A 23,076-nucleotide genomic window follows, 5' to 3' on the forward strand; every position below is an offset into this window, starting at 1 on the left:
CTGGCTATGCAACCCTAATAAAATTTCTCCTACCGTATCCAACTAGGTTGAATTCCTCCAACCCCAGAACGAATTGCAGTCCTAATCATACCCCTTCCACCCATTCCTCCACCACCAAATGATCTCTTCATTCTCTTTCTCCTCTTTTATCTGTAATTTTTTCTATCTCCTCTGTTGCACACAATCCTCTGTCCCTCTCAAATCTAAATCCGAACAGTTTGTGTTGAGGTGGGGTTTCGTAACAGTCTCAACTTCCCTTCCCCACCATATCGACTAACTTAACTTGTATTTATATATTCCTCTGCAAAAGTCTGAATATTAGATTGGATTAGAAAAATGGAAGGCATATGGGCTTGGGATGGAATCAACGTGGCTGAGGAAGGCACGTGGGCTTGGGTTTGGGTACTAACTGTGCTTAACGTGAGGGGGAAGATTGCCATTTTGACCAAGTTTGATAAGTCCATGACATATTGAATACTTACAGGGGGTGTCCGTGACAAACTAGCCACTCATTATTTTAAGAATTAACAAAACTAAACTGTTTTGAGGTTGAGTTTACAAAACAGTATCCAATGCTCATTTAAGGATTTGTTTGATAGTTTTATCCCTCCCTCCCTCGTTATCCTTGCCCACACGCCCCCACCCCTTCTTCTTCTTCCAACCCCTACAATCTTCTGCCCCTTTCACATCTCATCTCTCTCTCTCTCTCTCTCTCTTGTCTTCTATTGCAACAGCAACCAACGAAGATTTCAGGGGTGGGGATGGATGGGATTGGGTAGGAGGTGCTGGCGATGGGGCAAAGGAATTGGTCTCTGATGGAGTCGCGAGGGGGCGTTGATGGGGCCGCGGGGTGCAGGGTCTTGGGCGCTGGCATGTGGACTGGGGCCAGGGGGTTTGGGTATTGGAGGCCGGCATGGAAAGCATGGGAGCTCATATGGCGTTGGGATTCCGGTAATTGGCCGACGCTTAGCTGAGCAACCCCTATTATACCCCCTACAACCCTGCCCATGATAGCATAAACTTGCTAACTTCGAGGGTTAGCACCTCCTGAGAGAGAAAAGACGAGAGAGAAGAAAAGAAACTTCTATATTCCTCTTCATAGGCACTGTACATTATTTATATATATTCCCTCAACACTCACTGACACCCTCACGCACATCACGTTCCTTACAACCCAACCCCAACAGAATGGAGTACACCCTTCTTCACATGAAATCCGTGAGACCTGATGGGCGTTTGATTTGGCGTGTGCTGCGATGTAAGCTTGCTACAGTGGTGCTGCCACCTGTGGCCACCTTGGCTGGTATGATAGCTGAGGTGTCCTTCACAGTGCTAGTATCATTGGTATCCCCTCCATAATGAACCTTGTCATCAAGGTTTAGCTGGGGATATATCTTTTGTAAGACTGAAATATCTTCCCACGATGCATCCTCCAAAGGCAGGCCCTCCCACTGAACCAGAGCTTGTGGAACAGATTGTTGTCGGCGCACAATGGAACGAAGGTCCAGGATGGCAATGGGGACTGCGAGCACATCGGAGGGACAGAAGATGGGAGGGATCGATGCTGGTTGTGGAGGAGACTCAACCACAAACCGTTTGAGGAGAGATACATGAAAGACCGGGTGCAACTTAGCAAAGGCAGGCAATTCCAATTTGTAAGCCACAACACCAATTCTGGAGATGATCTTAAATGGACCAAAGTAACGTTTCCCCAATTTCTGATGCATGCGAAGGGCCACCGATTGTTGCCGATAAGGTCGAAGCTTCACGAAGACCCATTCTCCAGGATCAAATGCCTTATCCGTGCGTTTCTTGTCTGCCTGTGACTTCATGCGTGCTTGAGCTCGTTGGAGATTGGTCTTTAAGGTGCGAAGTATCTCATCTCGGTTAATCAGCTCCTGATCCACAGTTGCATTCAAGGAAGTTGCAGCAATATATCGAGGAAGAGAGGGAGGAAGACGGCCATACACCCCTTGAAATGGCGTCATGCCAGCTGCTGAATGATTGTATTATACCAGTACTCAACCCAATGTAAGAACTTGACCCACTGAGTTGGTGTCTCAAACACAAAACTCCTGAGATACATTTCAAGGCATCGATTTAGAACTTCGGTTTGGCCATCAGACTGGGGATGATATGCTGTGCTCATCGCCAATGTAGTCCCCTGCAACCGAAAGAGTTCTCGCCAAAAATTGCTAAGAAAAAGTGGGTCTCAGTCGCTTACAATTGAGCGAGGGAGACCATGCAGCTTAATAATTTGGGTGGTGAATATCTCCGCAACCTTAGTGGTGGTGTAGTTGGGAGGAAGGGCACAAAAATGGGCATATTTCGTTAGACGATCCACCACAACAAGAATGGTAGCTTTGCCTGCTGAATTGGGAAGGCCGGTAATGAAATCCATGGATAAATCTTCCCAAATCTGATCTGGAATGGGTAATGGTTGAAGCAGGCCGGTGGGTGACCTGGTCAGTGCTTTCATCTGTTGGCAAATTACACAAGCCATCATATAGTGCTTGACATAACGACACATTCCTTTCCAAAACAGGTTCGCAGCGACACGACTGTAGGTGCGAACAAAGCCAGCGTGCCCTCCGATTGGTGATGAATGAAATTCTTGTAAGAACATCTCACGGAGGGGGGAATCAGAAGCTAGAACTAGACGTCCCCTGTGGTATAAGAGTCCGTCTCGATAAACATAGGGTGAGGGGGCGCCAATATCATCATCTAATTGTTGGATGATAGCGCCTAATTCTGGATGGTTTGCGACCTCAAGGCATAACTGCTCCAAGAAGTCGGGTGTTGGGGTTGTGAAGGTGAACAGAACAGCTTCAGGGACCCTTGATAACGCATCAGCAGCGCCATTCTCCTTGCCTGGACGATAAACAATGCCAAAAATAAAGCCAAGAAGTTTGGATAGCCAATGGTGTTGCTCCGGGGTTTGGATTACCTGCTCAGCCAATTCTTTTAGACTTCTTTGGTCTGTGATAATGGCAAATTTCCTGCTGAGGAGGTACTGGCACCATTTCATAACAGCTTGGGTTATTGCATACATCTCCCTCACATAGGTTGAAGCCGATTGCATTCTTGGCGACAATTTTCTGCTAAAGAAGGCAATGGGGTGCTTATCTTGGGTCAATATAGCCCCTATCCCCACACCGGAGGCATCAGTCTCAACCGCAAAAGTGCCTGAGAAGTCAGGTAATCGAAGTACTGGAGCCATGGTCATTGCCTTACGCAGTAGTTCAAATGCTTCTTGAGCCATAGGAGTCCAGCCAAAAGCCCCCTTCTTCAAAAGATCTGTCAGGGGTGCTGCAATTTGGGCGTAGCCTCTAACAAATCGTCGATAATACCTTGTAAGCCCCAAAAAACCTCGGAGTTCCTTCAAAGAGCGAGGGGGAGGCCATTCCAACACCGCCGAGAGCTTGGTTGGGTCCATTTGAACCCCCTGCGAAGAAACAATATGCCCCAAGTATTCTATTGATTTTTGCCCAAATGCACATTTGGATTCCTTAGCATAAAGTTTATGGGCAGCCAAGGTGCTCAGAACCTCATCCAAGTGTTGCAAGTGTGCTGACCATGTGGTGCTGTATATTAAGAGATCATAAAAAAAAAACCAGAACAAACCGCCTGAGAAAGGGTTTAAATATGAAGTTCATGGTTGCTTGGAATGTGGAGGGGGCATTGGTTAAGCCGAAAGGCATAACCAAAAATTCGTAATGGCCCTCATGTATTCTAAAAGCAGTCTTGTGAACATCCTCTGCCTTCACACGAATTTGGTGATAACCAGCGCGCAAATCCAACTTTGAAAAATAATTGGCGCCATGAAGCTCATTCACAGTGGGAATTGGGAACCTATCCTTTACTGTGGCGGCATTCAAGGCGCTGTAATCCACACAAAACCTCCATGTGCCGTCTTTTTTTTGACAAGTAACACCGGGGAGGAGAATGAACTCGTGCTTGGCCGGATTAGTCTATCAGCAAGCATCTCTGTAACTAACCTCTTAGTCTCATTTTTTTGGAAATGGGGATAACGGTATGGTCTAACATTTACTGGTTGTGCCCCTGGAAGTAGGTGAATGGCATGATCTTGCTGCCGATTTGGGGGTAAGTGGTGTGGTGTGGCAAAAACAGGGGCATGGTGATGAAGCAGTTGCTGGAGTTCAGGGTTGGCATAATCCGTGGTTGCCTCTGATGATGGTGTTAATGTGAGATAAAATAAGGTTGCACAGGCGTCAGTAGAGAACAACCTTCTCACTTCCTGATATTGAAGTTGGGTGGGTAGCTTGTGATTTTCCCCATTAATCACTACCCTCTGACCCTCATGTGTAAATCCCAGAGTAAGCTGTTGGTAATCAAAAGTGACGGGTCTTAGCTGAGCTAGCCACTGGACCCTCAACACAAGGTCTGCTCCAAACAGAGGAAGTACATAGGCATCCAATTGAAAGGAGTAATGTGGAAGACTTACCAACATTCCTTGAGCCAGGCCTTCACATCTCAACCGATTGCCGCTTCCCACGAGGACGGTGATATTTGGAGCTGATTCCACCATTAGACCCGGGTGTTGCGCTACCCGGCTTTGGATAAAATTATGTGTGCTTCCTCCATCGACCAATATTTGGATTGGTTTTTCGGTCACTTGCCCAGTCAAACGAAAGGTTGACGGCGCTTGTCCTCCCACCAGCGAATGGTATGACAACTCTGTTGTTGTTTCTGGTTCCACTACCGGCTGTTCTTCCAACTCCTGTGTTTCTAGCCCTCCAGGAGGCTCCCCCTGATGGTTCTCATCATCATATTCAAGGAGGAAGAACTGGCGATTTTTACATCGATGCCCTGGCGAGAATTTCTCGTCACAGTTATTAACAGAGTCCTTTGTCTCTCCTCTGCTGCATTTCCAAGGGGGAGAGACGCTTGATCGGAATCCGGGCAGGGGGTGCTGGAAGAGCTAAGAGGGGTGGTGTCGTTGCCGCAGTGGTCGTTGGAGCTGGAAGAAGGCCTCGTGAAGATGTGGTTCGCTGCCATGGCCGTTGTGATTCGTTTATCTTGGACTCTTGAAGCCGAGCCAGACCCACAGCGTGAGCCATCGTCGCTGGTCGAAACGCCATTACTTCATTCCGTATGTCCGATCGTAAGCCGGACACAAAGCAACTCAGTAGGAACGACGGTGGTACTGCCGTGGTGCGATTGGCTAGAGTTTCAAACCTCGCCTGATAATCAACAACAGTGGTCGTTTGCGATAATTTGGCGAGAGTCGCTTGAGGATCCTCAAATTCTGTTGGACCAAATCGGATCTCAAGGGATCTGGTAAAGGCTTCCCAGGTTGTGAACTGAGCTGTGCGAAACATCCACTGGTACCATTGCAAGGCAGCGTCGTCCATGTGAAAGGACGATATGAGAAGTCGTTGATCGTCCGGCGTTCTGTGGTATTCAAAAAACCTTTCAGCCTTAAATATCCATCCGGTGGGATCGTTGCCGCCAAATCGCGGGAAGTTGAGGCGAACTGTGCGAGTCTGAGTGGGGTTCTCCACCTGTGGTGGTGCGCGAACTGGCACCAACGGAGTGTTCGTCGCACTTAGGCTTGGTTCCGACGATGGTCCAGCGATGCGCAGCGCCTGCTCGATCCGTCCATCGATGGTGGTCAATCGAATCTTCAAGTCGGAGAGGGTCTGCTGCTGTTCATCCACGTTAGTCTGCAACTTCTCTAGGAGTTCTTCCTGGCTCGCGGTCTTCTCTCCCATCCTTCGCATATTTTCTTCAAGTTGGCAGAGGCGAGTTCCTTCAGCCATGACGAACTTGAGTCTCAGCTCCTCTCAATGAAAGCACCAATGATAGCATAAACTTGCTAACTTCGAGGCTTAGCACCTCCTGAGAGAGAAAAGACGAGAGAGAAGAAAAGAAACTTCTATATTCCTCTTCAAAGGCACTGTACATTATTTATATATATTCCCTCAACACTCACTGACACCCTCACGCACATCACGTTCCTTACAACCCAACCCCAACAGAATGGAATACACCCTTCTTCACACGAAATCCGTGAGACCTGATGGGCGTGTGATTTGGCGTGTGCTGCGACGTAAGCTTGCTACAGTGGTGCTGCCACCTGTAGCCACCTTGGCTGGTATGATAGCTGAGGTGTCCTTCACAGTGCTCGTATCAGCCCACCTGCTCCTCAACCGGTCTCCATCTCAATCGTCTCCAAGTGGCGTTAAGCTCAATGAATCAGCGTTACCATGTATATAATAGGTGTTGGCGTTCTGGAGTTTGTGATTATTGCTTTAATACTGACTGCTTGCTTCTCGCAAAAGAATGGTGGTAGTGGTGCTGAAGAATGAAAGATCACCTTCCAGGAAGCAACAACCGTCTCTCTAGGTTTTACTCTTCCGTTCTGTTAATGGTATTCTTTTGGGTTTGTGTTTCTGAAATAGGAAATGTTACTGTTGTGGTTCTCTTTTGGCTCTAACGTAAGAAACAGCTAAGATATAATCTGAGAATTGATTCTGTCACTTGCAGTGATCAGATCGTTGAACTATATTTATATGTGAAGCTGTTACAATACACGTTCTCAGGTGAGAGACGTGAAGAAGAGATTGGATAAGAGTGATAAGAGGTTACAAGTAATTAATCAGGAGTTTATCTCATAAGAGATTGGATGTGAGTGAGTTGTTAAACAATAGGGTTGGTTAACCTACGTGATCTTATCACTAATGCTATTCTTATCATTATCCTTATCAGAAACAAACGCCATTTCCTCGCAGAATTTTGTTTCCAAATCAGGTTGCATTCTACAAGAAATTTTAAGGATGTAGTATTTTTTTTTCTTCATAAACTTACAAAAATTTCTTTATTCATTATATTTTCTTACTCGAGAAGTTAAAGAAACTCAGCCCGTTAATGAAGAGTAGAGTGCAGTTTCCTTGTGACGGAATTGCGGTGGTGGAGCAGCAAGGAAAGAGAAAAGACGGTAGAGAAATTCATTTGTATTACCATATGGTTTGATTGGTCAATTTGGAGTTGGATTCTATTCCGCAATATTCCTTGTTGCTGACAAGGTACCCCTGAATTGAAATTCATTTGTATTACCATTGTCAAGTTATTTTATCTCTGTGTTAGTTCTGCAAGAGTTGAGATTTTGTGTGCTCATCATTAATGCATGCACACAACTTAATTTGTTTCTGATTTATTTTTGAACTTGGAATAGGTTGTTGTGTCTACAAAGAGCCCAAGGTCAGATAAGCAGTATGTCTGGGAAGCCGTTGCTGACAGTAGTTCTTATGTGATAAGAGAAGAAACTGATCCTGAAAAACTCCTACAGCATGGAACACAGATTACCTTATACCTAAGGGTATCACTTCTCTTCCTCCATTCACCATCTGATGTTAGTACATGGATCCTCATACTGAATTATTGGGATTCTGCCTTTCGCTTTTTCAGCCAGATGATAAATTTGAATTCTTGGAGCCTACTAAGATTCAAAGTTTGGTGAAGAATTACTCACAGTTTGTTTCCTTCCCTATTTAAACTAGGCAAGAGAAATCATGGACTGTAGAGGTGGGGTTTACTTTCTGGGTTGTGCTAATACTTCTGTAGCTATTAGAGCGTAGGAATTTGTTCAAAGGTGTTGTATCCTTTTACTTCTACATGTTACCTGTTGGAGAGAAACTGAATGTCTGGACTTCAATTGGCCATGGTGCCTTTGCTGACTTCTTTTTAGGGTGATTGTTGAAAGAGTCCTATTCTTTATTGTTTCATCAAACTGTAAATTATCGTTTTCATTTATTCAAATGAAAGTTGACTTTGGATAGGTGGAAGAGGAAGAAGAACCAAAACCAGAGGTGATGAATTGGATTTGGATCATTGGGTCATCTCACATTGCTTTTTCTATTTGAATAGTATGGTCAAACTTATGTTTCTTCTTGTTCAGGGAGAGAAGAAGAAGAAGAAGACCATAACAGAGAAGTATTGGGATTCGGAATTAACCAATGAATCAGAACTGATATGGGTAGGCATTCTTCTTTTATTCATTTTTTTTGGGGGGGATTGCGTGATATCATGATAGCTCCTTACTTTTATGGCTCCATTTGTTTCTATGGGAAAAACATTTTCTGAAAAGTAAGTATTGATTATGACACTTGTTTTTTATTTCTTTGTTATGATGCATTTTCTTTACAGAAATAATAAGAAACATGTCTGGGAATCGAAAATTGCAGAAAAAAAATCCAGCCTGTGATGGAGGTGGTACCCTCCATGGGTAGTAATAGTATTGTTGACCAATTCCAACCATTTCACTGGAAAATAACATCCAAATTATATAATGGAACATTGTTAACATCATTTTTGGACTGAATTTCGCAAAGTAATTTTTGTTTTCTGTTTTCCTATACTAACACCATGCTTTGCCATGTGGGAAGGGTGATATGGCATTCTTGACCATATGGGTATCTAGCAAATGGTCTAGATTGGTCACATGCAAATTTCACTCTTAGATCAACCATATACTCTCTCATGTATTGACATATTTCCTTGTAATTTCAGACGTCAATTTCTTTTTAGAAAAGGTTCACTTTTCCATTGGATTTTGAAAACCTTATTTTGCCGCTTGCTCAACTCTGTTTTGGTCAAAACTTGATAAGTGTGCAGGGGACTTTGGCTCTGCCTGCCTGTCCACAAAATTTCAGCTTTTTGGCAGATATTTGTGCAAGTCTAGAGAAACTCTCCAGACTTGCTGGATTAGAAAAACTTTGTCCTTTACTATATGATTTTTTAATACATTATGATATATTTTCATTGACTCTTGCATTATGAACTGAATTCTGTACACAGTTCTATATGTTCTATTATAGTAATGATTTTATTTGTTAAATTTTTATATATATTTGTAGATGCCGAATTCGAAAGAAGTTTCAGAGGATGAATATCGTGAGTTCTATAAGAAGACATTCAATGAGTTCTTGGACCCACTTGCATACACCCACTTCACAACAGAGGCATGTTTTAACCATCTATTGGCTATTGCACCGGTCAAGATTGAAGATTATAGGGTGGGAGCCTGATTTGGTATTAAAATTTGGCAGGGTGAGGTGGAATTTAGAAGTGTTCTTTACATTCCTGACATGGCACCTCTTAACAACGAAGACATTGTAAACCCTAAGACGAAGAATATACGTCTGTATGTCAAGCGTGTATTTATTTCGGATGACTTTGATGGTGAACTGGTAAGTTTTATGGAGTACTGGCATGATTTATAATTACTCTTCTTGGGGTGGGGGGGGGGGTTAGACATTACTCCTCGGTTAATGGACCATGTAGAAATGTTCTTTCTGATCAAATACATTGCTTACTAATTCCGGTATGCTTCGTAGAAGATTCTTCATATGATGAGATGGTCTGAATTATGTTCTCCCTTTCCAGTTTTCACGGTACTTGAGCTTTGTAAAGGGGGTGGTAGATTCAAATGACCTTCCCCTTAATGTTTCTAGAGAAATTCTTCAGGAAAGCCGAATTGTAAGTTAATGATTATCTGCATTTTCAAATTAGATGGTTTTAGATAATATATTTTTTCCCCCTTAGCCCAAAAATAATTGAAAGAAATGATAAATGCTTCTGTTATGCTTATTCAAAAAAAATTTATTCTAATATCTGTTTTAATTAATATTAATATTTTGGTTACATGAACAATTCAGTTTTGGTTCTCTGATCAACAGAGATGATGATTTCGTTTTGTTCCCTGGGTGTTTTTTTTGTGGGGGGGATGACAGGTAAGTATTATGAGAAAGAGGCTTGTTAGGTGCATCTTAGATTAGCATCTACATGATATAATTGGTTTTATCTTTTCCAGGATTACAAAAAATTCTGGGAGAACTATGGGAAATTTATCAAGTTGGACTGCATTGAGGATTCAGGGAATCACAAGCGCATTACACCTTTGTTAGGGTTCTACTCTTCCAAAAGTGAGGAAGACTTGATTAGCTTAGATGACTATTGTGAGAACATGGGGGAAAACCAGAAGGCTATCTACTACTTGGCTACAGACAGCTAGAAAAGTGCCAAAACTGCACCGTTCTTGGAGAAGTTGCTTTAAAAGGATATTGAGGCATTCACTTTGGTCTAGTCTCTAGTGTCACCATTACAAACCAAAGGAGAGGGATAAAGTACAGTATAATACTAGTAAGGTTAAAGTGTGAGTTTACTTGCCTTGAATGTTAAAAGTGAGGCCCCCCTCCCAAAAGAAATAAAGATGCCCTTATATTGTTTGGGAAGAAAACTGAAGCAAATTAGGAAACTCCCTTGCCCTCCCCCTCATTGGGCCGTCCAAAAAGAAGACCAGAGAGAGCAATGGATTCATGTTATTTAGCCGAAGACGATTGGAGAGGGTTGATGATGAAAATGCTTCGAAGAGATGGGTCTCTTTCATAATAGTAAAAATAGGGATCTTCTGGAGGAGAAATTTTAGTATTCTTCTGAATGACTAGTACTATCTGTGCTTGTTTTAGTTCTATTTGAGTGGTGGTTAAGTTTGGTTAAAATGAACATAATGCCTTTAATTGGCTTTAAGAGGTGCAGGTTTTGTTACTGCTGTATTGCTAACTTTATACTTGCTTTCACAGGTCCTATTTCTGATAGAGCCTATTGGTGAAGTTGCCATCCAGAACCTACAAACATGCAAAGAAAAGAAATTTGTGGACATAAGCAAGGAAGACTTGGAGTTAGGTTTATTCAGGACTTAATAAGCCTTCAAATATGATTGATTTGAATCTTCTCTGTTCTCCTGGGATGCCTCTTTACCATTATGCCAATTGGTACATTAGGTGATGAGGATGAAGTAAAGAAAAGGGCAAACAAGCAAGAGTACAATCTTCTTTGTGACTGGATAAAGCAACAGCTTGGTGATAAAGTGGCTAAGGTGCAAGTCTCAAAGCGTCTCAGTTCATCTCCCTGTGTGCTTGTTTCTGGAAAGTTTGGATGATCTGCTAATATGGAAAGGTTAGCTACATTTTTCAGTTCCTGTATTTTCGCTCCTGTCATCCATTTGAACCTTTTCTCTTTGCATGAAGGTTTTTCTGAATTTCCTTCACCTTTTTCTAGGCTTATGAAAGCACAGACCCTTGGAGACACCTCAAGCTTGGAATTCATGAGAGGGAGAAGAATATTGGAGGTCAATACAGATCATCCCATTATTAAAGACTTAAATGTAAGATCAACCTCTTTAGCTGATTTGGGCTGACCTTTTCTATGTTATTGATGGTTTGAAGTTTCTCTCTCCTGACCAAGGGGCTTAAGTTTTGTTATTTGTTCTTGTACTTCTATGGTTTTTCTGTACTCTTTTCTTGTATGGATCAAGTCATGCTGGGTATATGATTTACAGGCGGCATGCAAGAATGCCCCAGAAAGTGCTGAAGCCAAAAGAGTTGTTGACCTCTTATATGAGACAGCCTTAATTTCCAGTGGATTCTCTGTAATGGCTATCAAACTAGTCTTTCTATTGTTAACAGGATGCAGTTTTTACAGCATTTGCTTGATTTACAGCCTTTTAATACTCACTTCCCTTGTTGCTGTCTTCCCATCCCTGTACAGCCTGACAGTCCAGCTGATTTGGGTAACAAGATATATGAGATGAGATGATCGCAATTGCCCTTGGAGGGCGATGGGGAAGATCAGATTCAGAGGATGCAGAAACAGAGGAATCCGATGTGGGTTCGGTTGAGACCTCAGATGCAGAAGTGGTTGAGCCATCAGAAGTGAGGACAGAGAGTGATCCTTGGCAGTGTTGATAAATTTTGGTAGCTTTATGAAATTAGGATTGTTGTTTTGGCTTTGTTTATGATTTTTTTTTTTATCAAGGTTTATGCAAAGGCATTGTAAGCTGAGGCATGAGAGGATAAAGCCATTAGAGAAGTTGAGAGCGATCGATTGTAATTGTGGTAGAAACTAGAAACATATAAAACTCTACCATTAAGAGGTGAAAGAGTATTCAAACCCTTCATACTTCATGTATTACATTCCTTTGTACTTCCTAAGCAATGTAGTCACATGGGGTAATGATTACAAAAGTTTCTTATTTAAGCTTAAAATAAGAACTATTATATGGAACCCCACTGCTAATGGAGAGTTCTCAATCAAGTCTTTCAATTGAAGAAGAAGTGACGACTCGTAATTGTTGGATTACCTAGTGATGATAATGAAGCTTATTGTGGCCGTTGCCATCATCTTTCTTTAGTCTTTACACATATTATGACAATAACATATGGATAGGATTAACTCATACCTACCTTTTCTTGGAATTTTTATTTTACTTTTTTAATAAAGGGGAAATGGTTCTGGATACAGATCCTCTCCAGCACGTATCGGATGGCTGGCTGCTGTTCTTGGGGTGCATGTCGCCTGCCCGGTTGTTTGATGCACATTGGGCGCACTGGCACGTTGGAGAGGATTTGATTTGAATGGTTCTTACATATGACATGTGGTATTAATTTTTCTTTACATGTCTATTTAAATATTTATTATAAGAGAGAGCGTTCTCTGTGGGAAAGCACAAGGGCCATGCGTGCGTGGCAGCAAATGAGAGCACAAGTGTTGGCATCTTGGGGGTGGGCTTTTTGCCTTTTATGGGGGTGGGGTGATCATTTCATCCCCCATTGTGTTTGGACATGGCTTGCGCCCCCTCCACAGAGAACATTTTCCCTTATTATAAATAGATGATGTGACCATTTTAATGACTAAATAGAAAGATCCATAATGTTTACCGAAAAAAAAAATGTCATGATCTTGATTAATACAAGTAATATATCTTGTCATTTTTTGACCTTCATCCCCATTCATGACTATATTTGCCCATGGTTCTTTGACTATTATTATGCATTCTCTTACATCCTTAGGTTTTCAAAGCTTTGTTTTTCCACGTCGCAATTTCTATTGAATTAAAGCATGATATTTGAACAATGAATCAAGTGATACATCTATTCAAAAAAATTTGGGCTCTTACATGTGGTAGTTGTTGGCAGTTAAAGTGCATGGATAAGATGGCTCTTTGGTCGAATTTTTATCACCTGTGGTTCGCCCACCCGATACAGTTCCCTCGCCCAGTACGATTCCCTAGTGCCTCTAATAAAAGGGGGTGGACCCCACCCGGACAGTGTGTTCGGTCAGGGGGTGGAATGGTCATTTCAGCCCCCCTATGAGAGGAACCGCACAACCGTACTGGTCAGCGAACCTCATGGGATAAAGGTCCCTCTTTGGTCTACCCTATGAAAATCAAAGAACCACCCAATATTCTAATTGTTTACTTGGAAGGTTTTGCATTCGGGTCTTCTTACTTTTGACAAATTAACCAAACTTTTACCCATAGGACAATTTGCCCTTTCTATTCATATACGATCGAATCTGAATGACATCTTCTCTTACTTGCTCATTTTCTAAGAGAATTTGGGCAGCCAGGGTATTGGGGTTAAGGACTGAACATCTCTCAGCCTCTTCTTTTTTTAATCTGTTTCTTACGCTTAAAGAATCATTAAGGTCTAAACAGGATTTTTCTCTGTTTCTTTCGGTGTTTGGTATTACTTGTTATTTCTTGTGGCAGGAAAGAGATAATTGTGTTAAAGCTACTTCCAAATCCTATACATATTACCTGAAGTATTTCTCAATGGGTTTTGATCTTTGTCCCTTTGATGGTGCATTTTCCCTAGAAGCATACTATGTGGTTTTCCCTTCTCATTCTTGTATTATTATTTGTGATGGGTGCTTTTCAGAAAATACTGGGGAGGCCGATTGGGCCTCGTTAACTATGATGGATAAAGAATTTATCTGTGCTACTCTAAACTTTGGATATGCAAGGTCTGCACAAGAATCGGAGGCATGGGGAATTCTTGAAGGATTGCAAAAACCAAAACAGTTAGGGGTCACAACCATCACCATTTGGACCGATTGCGAAGACTTGGTTACCATGCCAGAAGGGAGATATGGATGGTTGGCATTGGGAGGTCTTCAATTTTTTGTTGGATATCAAAACTATTATGGACAATGTGGCTTTGTATCGTTTATTAAGCAACATCATTCCTATGTTTCAGTAGCTTACTCTCTAGCCAATAAGGCTAAAATAGATAAACATAGAATGCATGCAGATGATAATGTTCTCTCTTTCTTATTTTAATTTTAAGGGTAATTTACACATACCACCCCTAAGGTTTAACGAAAGTATAATTTTACCCCTTAATTTTGGATAATTCTGCATACCCCCTGAGGTTTACAAACGTTAACAAATAAACCCATTTTGTCAGTTCATGACTAACAGTATTAAAATCAAGGGGTAAAGTGACAAAAATGCCCCTTCAAAGGAAAAAAAAAAAAAGAAAAAAACCTGCAACTCATCTCTCCCTCTACCTCACCTTCCTCTGATCCTTCTTTCAAATTCCCTGATGTGCAAGAAGAAAGTGAAACCAAGGGTGATTCTGTGCAATCAGTGACAACCTAAAGCAACCTGCACAGCAGCTTTCTCACCCTAATGTTCATAATACCGATGTTGAAGCCACTAGTAGTGGGGTGAGACAGAAGGGCAAGTCATCCGACAAAAGATTAAGGAGCAGCCAGGAGGTTAGGTTATTCTTGGCAACTAGTGTTGATATTAAATCGGTTGAGATTATTGTTATGAAATTTGATGCGATCAAGCGTAGAATTTGCCAAGTTGAAGATGCAAAAGATCCAGCCTCTTGTTGGACGAAGAGATCGATTCCAAGAAATGAAATTTTATAAAGCGCAAGTTGCAGAACGTGTTGGTGGAGCTATGGCAGACTCTGGCTATGTTGAAACCGATCCAACCGGTCGATATGGACGTGTAAGTTCTTTCATCCTCACTGATTTCTTCTCCGGATTGAATTCCAGGAAGGATATCTACAACTGATCTTCCCCTTTTTCAAACCCTAAATGATTTGAGGGAGATGAGTTGCAGGTTTTTTTTTTTTTTTTCCTTGGCAGCTAGTGTTGATATTAAATCGGTTGAGACTATTGTTATGAAATTTGATGCGATCAGGCGTAGAATTTGCCAAGTTGAAGATGCAAAAGATCCAGCCTCTTGTTGGACGAAGAGATCGATTCCACGAAATGAAATTTTATAAAGCGCGAGTTGCAGAACATGTTGGTGGAGCTATGGCAGACTCTGGCTATGTTGAAACCGATCCAACCGGTCGATATGGACGTGTAAGTTCTTTCATCCTCACTGATTTCTTCTCCGGATTGAATTCCAGGAAGGATATCTACAACTGATCTTCCCCTTTTTCAAACCCTAAATGATTTGGGGGAGATGAGTTACAGGTTTTTTTTTTTCCTTTGAAGGGGCATTTTTGTCACTTTACCCTTGATTTTAACACTGTTAGTCATGAACTGACGGAATGGGTTTATTTGTTAACGTTTGTAAACCTCAGGGGGTACTCAGAATTATCCAAAACTAGGGGGTAAAATTATACTTCCGTTAAACCTCAGGGGTGGTATGTGTAAATTACCCTAATTTTAATTGTGCGTACCCCCTGAGGTAGCAGTATGGTAAGTCTCAGAATCCATGTGGCCTCAGAAGGTGGGTGGTTCTCAGAATTGCCACCATGATGGAGATGTGTTTCGTGATTTCATCCAAAGCTGTAGCTTCATGGATTTGGGCTATAGTGGTTCTACCTTTACTTGGAATAACCGGAGATGGGGAAGTGCGAATATTAGAATCAGACTTGATCGAGCTTTGTGTAACCCGGCCTGGAGACAATCTTTCGATAATGCGGCAATGTTCATCAAGCCAGCTATTAGCTCAGACCACTACCCTATTATGCTAGATACGGATGGAGTTAGTTGCAGGGGTAGAAGGCCATTCAGATTTGAGTCCATGTGGACTTTACATGATGACTTCAAGAATGTCGTGGATAAGGCTTGGTCTGTTCCTGGTTATGGGTCGGTTACAAAGCAAACTCTGAGGAAGATAGACCATTGCCATGGGGTTTTTAAAAAGTGGAATGTGGAAGTCTTCGGTAACATTGCAGGTAATATTAGAGCTCTCAAAGACCAGCTTGAGTACATTCAGAGCCTGCCGCGTTCTCTTTATTCTGTTTCAAAGGAAACTGAAGTTCAAAAACTCCTTGATATAGAGTTGCAAAAGGAAGAAGAGATGTGGCGCCAAAAATCTAGGGTGGACTGGCTCAAAGGAAGAGACAAAAATACTGCATTCTTCCACGTGACAACTCTAAAGAGAAGACATAGAAATAAAATCTTGAAGCTCAGGTCTACCTCGGGGGAATGGTCCTCCTCAGAGGCGGAGGTGTCTGATATCTTGTGTAATCATTTTCAGTCTCTTTATTCTTCTGAACCCCTAAATAACAGTGCTCTAAATTCGGTTTTGGATGCTGTGCAGCCAATTGTCTCTGATGATTTAAACACTTTTTTGTGTTCTACCCCTAAGATGGAGGAAGTCCATAAGGCCCTGTTTAACATGGCCCCTTTAAAATCTCCTGGGCCTGATGGGCTTCCCCCCATTTTCTTTCAAAAGTATTGGGATCTGGTGAAAGAGGATCTTTTTGGAATTTTGGAGGAATTATTTAGGACGGGCGTGGTCCCTAGAGATTTAAATAAAACTTACATATGTCTTATCCCTAAGGTGACTGCCCCTGAGAATGTAGACCAATTTAGGCCTATAAGCCTGTGCAATATTGCTTTCAAGGTCATCACTAAAATCCTGGCGGACCTTCTCAATGGTGCTCTGGACTCGATTATCTCTCCCTCTCAATTGGCTTTTATCCCTAATAGGCTTATCTCTGACAGCATTTTGGTGGCTCACGAATTATTTCATTACATTAAGAAGCTTAAGAAAGGGAAGGAGAAATTTTTTGCCCTAAAGCTGGATATGCGCAAGGCTTATGACAGGTTGGAATGGAAGTTTATTGATGGTATGCTCCGTAAATTGGGCTTTAGTAATTTTTGGGTTAACCTAGTGATGTCATGCATTACTAGTGTGTCCTACAACTTGCTTATTAATTGTTGTATTAAGGGCGTCATGGTACCCTCCAAGGGTATTCGCCAAGGCGACCCTATTTCTCCAGCTATTTTCATCCTCTGTTCCCAAGCCCTTACTGCAATTATTAAGCAAGCAGAGAATGCTGGAACCCTTAAGGGGGTTAGAGTCAAACATAGAAGTGATCCCATTACTCATCTTCTATTTGCAGACGACTGTTTAATGTTTGCTCGAGTGGATCTGCAGGAAATAAATACTCTCAAGGAGTGCCTGGATTTATATTGTGAAGCTACAGGTCAAGGTATCAATCTTCAGAAATCCAGCCTTACCTTCAGCCCAAACACTCATGACAGGATCAAAAAAAATGGTTTGCTAGGATTCTAAAAGTTAAGCATGGTGACGGACCTTCAAAGTACCTGGGGCTTCCTTCTTCCTTTGGTGTCTCGAAGAAAGATGTTTTCAATGAGATCAAAGATAGAATGTTGAGTAAGATCCAAGGTTGGAAAGAGAAGCTTTTGTCCCATGCTGGGAAAGAAGTCTTGTTGAAGGCCTCTGTTGCTCCTATGGCAAACTACGCAGGTTCCCACTTTAAACTGCCTGTTTCTTTTCATAATTCTTTGGCGAAAGTTTCTTCTAGTTTCTATTGGGGGGATTCAGAAACAAAGAAGCAGGTGCATTGGATGTCGTGGCAAAGGCTGTGTAGACCAAAGTCCAGGGGAGGCCTCGGTTTTAAAGATTCCAAGATGCAAAATAAAGCTTTGCTTGCAAAAGCGGCGTGGAGATTATGGACTTCCCCTGATTCCCAATGGGCTAAGTTTTTTAAGTCCATCTATTTTCCTACCTGTGCTTTTTTTAAGGCTAAAATTGGGAACCGCCCTTCGTGGGGTTGGAGAAGTCTCCTCGTAAGTCATGAGGTTCTTCTTGAAGGTCTTGTTTGGAAAGTGGGAAGCGGTTCTAGGATTGATATTTGGGAAGATAGGTGGATTCCCTCCCTGCCGGGCTACAAGCTGAATTTTCCTAGACCAGATGGTTGCTCTCTCTCAATGGTGGCGGATTTGATTGACCCTGTAATGAGGAGGTGGAAAGTGAGTTTAATTAGGGAGATTTTCCATTATTCTGAAGCTAAGGCCATTCTGAGAATTCCTCTTAGTCTCTTCCCTAGGGAAGATAGAAGGATCTAGGGGGCGTCTTCTGATGGAAAATTCTCTGTAAAGTCTGCCTACAAGTTGCTTAATAGGCTGGAAAAGGAGAAAAATAAAGCTAATGCTTCTTCTTCAAGGTAGAGGCGTTGGGAATGTATTCCAGATTCGGTTTGGAACAGAGTTTGGTCTATTAACACTATCCCAAAGATTAAGTCTTTCTTTTGGAGATCCTGTAATGAAGCTTTAGCTACTGGAGAGAATCTGGCTTCGCGTAAGGTTCAGATTGACCCCAGCTGCCTTAGATGCAACGCTCCCTCTGAGTCTATTGACCATTGCCTATTCGACTGCCCTTTCGTGAGATGTGTCTGGTTTGGATCTTCTCTACAGTTCTCTCCTCCTACTATTGCTCCCTGTTTGGTGGATTGGTTTCAAAGTTGGGACATTTGGTTTCGTGATGATAAGAAAGTGGCGAAAGAGGCTCTCTCTAAAGCTTCTTTTATTTGCTGGTACCTTTGGCGAGCTCGCAACGATTTGGCTTTTAATGGTAAAGCTTGGTCCCCTTCTGATGTTATTGTTCTTGCTGAGAAGGCGTTCTCGGAGTTTCTTTTTGCTGGTCAGAGTTTATCGCCTGATACTAACGAGAGAGTTCAGAGCTCCATCCATCTTTGTCAATCCTGGGAACCCCCCTGTTGGGAATTTTAAACTAAATTGCGATGCAGCTCTCTCCAGCTCTAACAACAATGGTGGCTTGGGGATCATCGTGAGGGACCATTCTAGTTCTACTATCCTGGCTTGCTCTATTCCCTATCAGTTTGGATCCATCATTCAAGGAGAAATTCTCGCCATCCGCATTGGTCTTTTAGCAGCCTTGGAACTAAACATTGACAGTATTCTTGTGGAGTCCGATAGTCAAGATGCTGTCCTCTTTATAAATGGTACCAAACCAGCTTGCGCTGAGGGGGAGGACCTGATTTTGGATGTACAGTGGTTGGCATCTCAGTTTTCCTCTATTTCTTTCTCCTATATTCCTAGAGTTAAGAATGGTATTTCGGATACTCTAGCTCGGAAGGCCCTGTCGCTTGGGTGTGTGATTGATTGACCACATTCCATTCGGTGGCTTCACGACCTTTGTGTTGCTAAAGCTGCTGGTTGTAATCACCCCCCTTTTCATCAGTAAATTCCCTATTACCAAAAAAAACTAGAGGGCCTTCTTGGAAACAAAACTGAAATTTTAGTCATAAATCGTAATCATGGTTCAAGGAATCAGCATCAGATCGTCCGAATCGGGTGATTCATATCAGAATCAACAGACAACAATATTGATTCTGGTCGATCTTATATCGGTGTATCATTACAGACTAAGGGTAGGAAGGTAAAAACTTGAATTTTTTTAAAAAGAAAACTAAGAGTTGATTCGTCCGATCTAGACCAATACAGGATGATCCTGATCAATATTGTTTTCAGTCTCTCTTTTCTCTCCCTTCTCTCCTAATTAAAACATGAGAAAAAGAATGTTGCCTGGTTGCATGGCTCCTGCGCCCAAACATAGGAACATACGAAATTACCACACACACCCTATGAAATCAAAAATCCTATTTGTGTTGATGCCCTGTGCGATCTACATGACCAGGAAGCGATCTCTTCCCTTAAAATATATAGTTCTTCTTTTAATTTTTTGTTTCATTAATTATATTATTTTAGGGAAGAAGAACCCTAAAAGGCAGTGTGGCCCCTACACCCAAACACAGAAGGATGCGAAATGACCCCTCCATGAAAGGCAAAAACCCCACGCAAGAGCCATGCTGTCTTTGAAAAACCCTCTACCATTATTTTATTATTCATTTATTTGACGTGACATGTAAGATGCCAATATAATTTATGGGAAAAAGAACATTGTTGCTTGGTCGTGCACCCTTATGCCCAGACATAGCGTTGGCGAAATGATCACCCTACCCCCATGTTGGATGCCTGGACATGCTACCATTGGTCCTCATGCTTGCGCAATGGCCACCACCAAGCAGCGTTTTCTCTCCCATATTATAAATTGATATCCAGTGTGTTCCCTCTCTTGATCAGATGACTCAGTTTAACAATTTTTTTTTTCGAGGTTGGAAAGAGCATATTATCAAGGACTAATGAAAAGAATTATGGGTCATACATAGAATTACAATCTCGTAACCATAGATCCTGATGAATCTCTAGTGACTCTCTTGCTGAGCTCTTTGGGTAAGTCACTATTTATCCAAAAACCTCTCTCTAACAATGGGCATCAACCTAGGGCATCAACCTAGATAGAAGATCTTCAACCTAGATGAATATCCCAAAGAGAGACTAGATATGCTCAATTTGATCTAGGTGTCACCAAACACAGTCTTGTAGGCTGTGTTTGGTATGTATTCTTGGAATACATTCTTAAACGATAAAAATATCATGGCCCTCTTGATTTTCTCCTAATATATACTAAATAGCACTCCTAGAGTGCGAGAGTAAATCTTAAATTTTGGCATCACGCGCAAGGACCAAGGACCATAAATTTATTATTAATTTTTTTTGGTAAAAACGACCATGCATTTATTTTATTGTAATTTATCTATCAATTATTATGGGGTCCAACTTTATATAATTATATACACCTGTTTTCCATGTCTATCCATGATGTCATCAACAACTACCAAAACGCCCTCTTTCCGTTCCATGAATCCTTCTCCAATCATGCATGCATATATTAAAGAATACAAGACAAACTTTGAAGAAACCCATTAATGAGAGATGAGAGAGCGAGACACACAGAATAATCATCTGTCCCATTAGGCCATTATTGCCATTATTGCCATTATTGCCATTATAAGGTTAGGACCGATATTTATGGAAACAAAAGACACATGATTGCCTCTCACATGTGTGTGCACCACACGTAGGTTTTTTTTATTTTTTTTTTATTTTTTGTTAAATCACCTCAATAGATGCAAAGGATCTAGACTTTTATCCCTTGAGATTCGTTGACTAGTACGATTGTGTGGTTCCTTTCATAGGGGGGATTGAAATAACCTTTCCACCCCCTGATCGAACACACTGCTCGGGTGGGATCCATTCCCTTTTATTAGAGGTATTAGGAAACCATATCGGATAGGAGAACCGCAGATGATAAAAATTCCAAAGGATCTATTCCATATAGGCAGAGAGAATGGAGTGCAACAATGAACAGGTTTAGTATATCATTAAAAAATCAGTTTTCACTTGCATCAAGGTTGACCAACTTAGATATAGAGAAGAAGATCCGACAATCAATAAGATGGTAGTGTATAAAATTCCATTACAGCCTAATAGTGTGTTTATCATTTTTTCTTTATATATGACAGTTGAAATTAGCATAAAATGATCAGAATCTTAGGCTTTATTTGGTATGCATTCCTTCTTGATCAATTTTGTATTCTCAGGCATTATCATCCAAGAATGCTAAATCGACTTGGAATGCATATCAAACATGGTCTTAATGGTCAATCCTCAAAGATGGCATGAATGTCTTGGAAGACAAACCTGAATGCCTAAACGGTCAGACACAATGCAGCCTATAAAATTGATGAGGCCCAACTAAATCCGATCGAGATCAACCAAACCCGATCAATTGACACCCCTAATCTAAATCAACAATCATGCAAAATTTGAGATTGGTGAACCCCGATTAGGCCGAACCCCACCGGTTGACACCCCTAGATTAGTAGTGGTGAGTAGTCCTAGTGAAGCAGAGTAAGGCTGCGCGGCTATTTTTCACGTGTTTTTTAAGATAATAATGATAGAAAAGGACAAAGTGGATAAGGTCTATTGGAAGAAAGAAACAAAAGAAAAAAAGAGATGGGCCGGATGGCAATCTTTCTAGTTTAACGTGATTGTGATATCTGAAAACTTTTAACCAAAAAAACATAAATATCTGAAAACTATAATTTTAACAATAGAAAGGCATAAAAGTAATTCTATACAGATAAACATTTTGGGATAAAGATTGCTATCTAAGCGCATGCGATGTGTTGTCCCTGCGTCTTGACACTGGGATGGATGAAATGATTGTCGCATCCCATAGAAAACGAAATTTCCTAAAAATATCTTTTCCAAAAAGGAATTTTGTCCCAAAAACACATGGGGAAATTCCAAGGAGGTGAATGTTCACATATGTGTGATGGACTCACAGCATGAAACATTCCTATAGAATAGATTCCATCTGAACGGCTCTACGTGAACATTCTCTACACTCGGAAATTCCCACGTAAACCAAAATATAAGAGAAACACTGAGCCAGCATTAAAGAGCAGAGCGTATAAATGTCTATGGAGTACGAAGCTTCGCAATTCGCATCCACAGTTCCACACTTCACTCGTCTCTTCAGGAAGGATTGAAAACATTAAAACTGAAATTAAAACTGAAATTGACGAAGTAGAAGATACCGAGTTTTCTCTTTCCGGGTCTTTTGCGTTTCCGTAGTCTCGAATCTCTTCTTCCGAAAACAATTGTTTAGTCTAAAAATTGCCACAATGAAAATTCCAATTTATAATCGGGAAAGAAAGAATCCAAATCATAACCTTCCAAGTTGGCATTTTATTCCTCAGTTGACTCGATTCGACTATTATAAGGATTGAGGACAGTAGATCAAATCATAATTATATACCTGAACAATAAGTGACGGAGGAGTTTTCTCCTGGTCTCTCTTTGGAAAAGAGGCCAACAAAGTATCACCAAGGATCAATTCTATATATTTTCCCCCTCCTTTCCCTTTTTTGGAGGGTCGTTTTGGATTTGCCTTGAGTAAAGGTATTGGATTTTTGCTTGTATTTGTAGAAGGATTCTGGGTTTTGAATATAATCTTTTGATTTATCTGTTTTGAGTTCCACGAGCTTGATTTTCAGTGTGATCTTCTGTTGTGCTGCCCAACAAGAACTGGGTTTTTCTTGTTTTCATTGTAACCGC

General features: G+C 41.5%; 1 protein-coding gene, 1 long non-coding RNA gene and 1 pseudogene across 2 annotated transcripts in view; all 3 read left to right on the top strand.

Moving 5' to 3' along the window:
- Positions 1-23,076, top strand: part of LOC122663789 (amino acid transporter AVT6A-like) — a 34,086-nt gene that overhangs the window by 6,516 nt on the left and 4,494 nt on the right. The window lies entirely within an intron of this gene.
- LOC122663795 lies at positions 6,994-7,545 on the top strand. The gene is made up of 3 exons (XR_006333222.1): positions 6,994-7,049; positions 7,199-7,342; positions 7,432-7,545. It is a non-coding gene; the product is annotated as an uncharacterized LOC122663795 (long non-coding RNA).
- On the top strand, positions 8,865-11,926 carry LOC122663794 (annotated as a pseudogene).

Source organism: Telopea speciosissima, chromosome 6 (genome assembly GCF_018873765.1).
Source record: "Telopea speciosissima isolate NSW1024214 ecotype Mountain lineage chromosome 6, Tspe_v1, whole genome shotgun sequence".
NCBI lineage: Eukaryota > Viridiplantae > Streptophyta > Magnoliopsida > Proteales > Proteaceae > Telopea > Telopea speciosissima.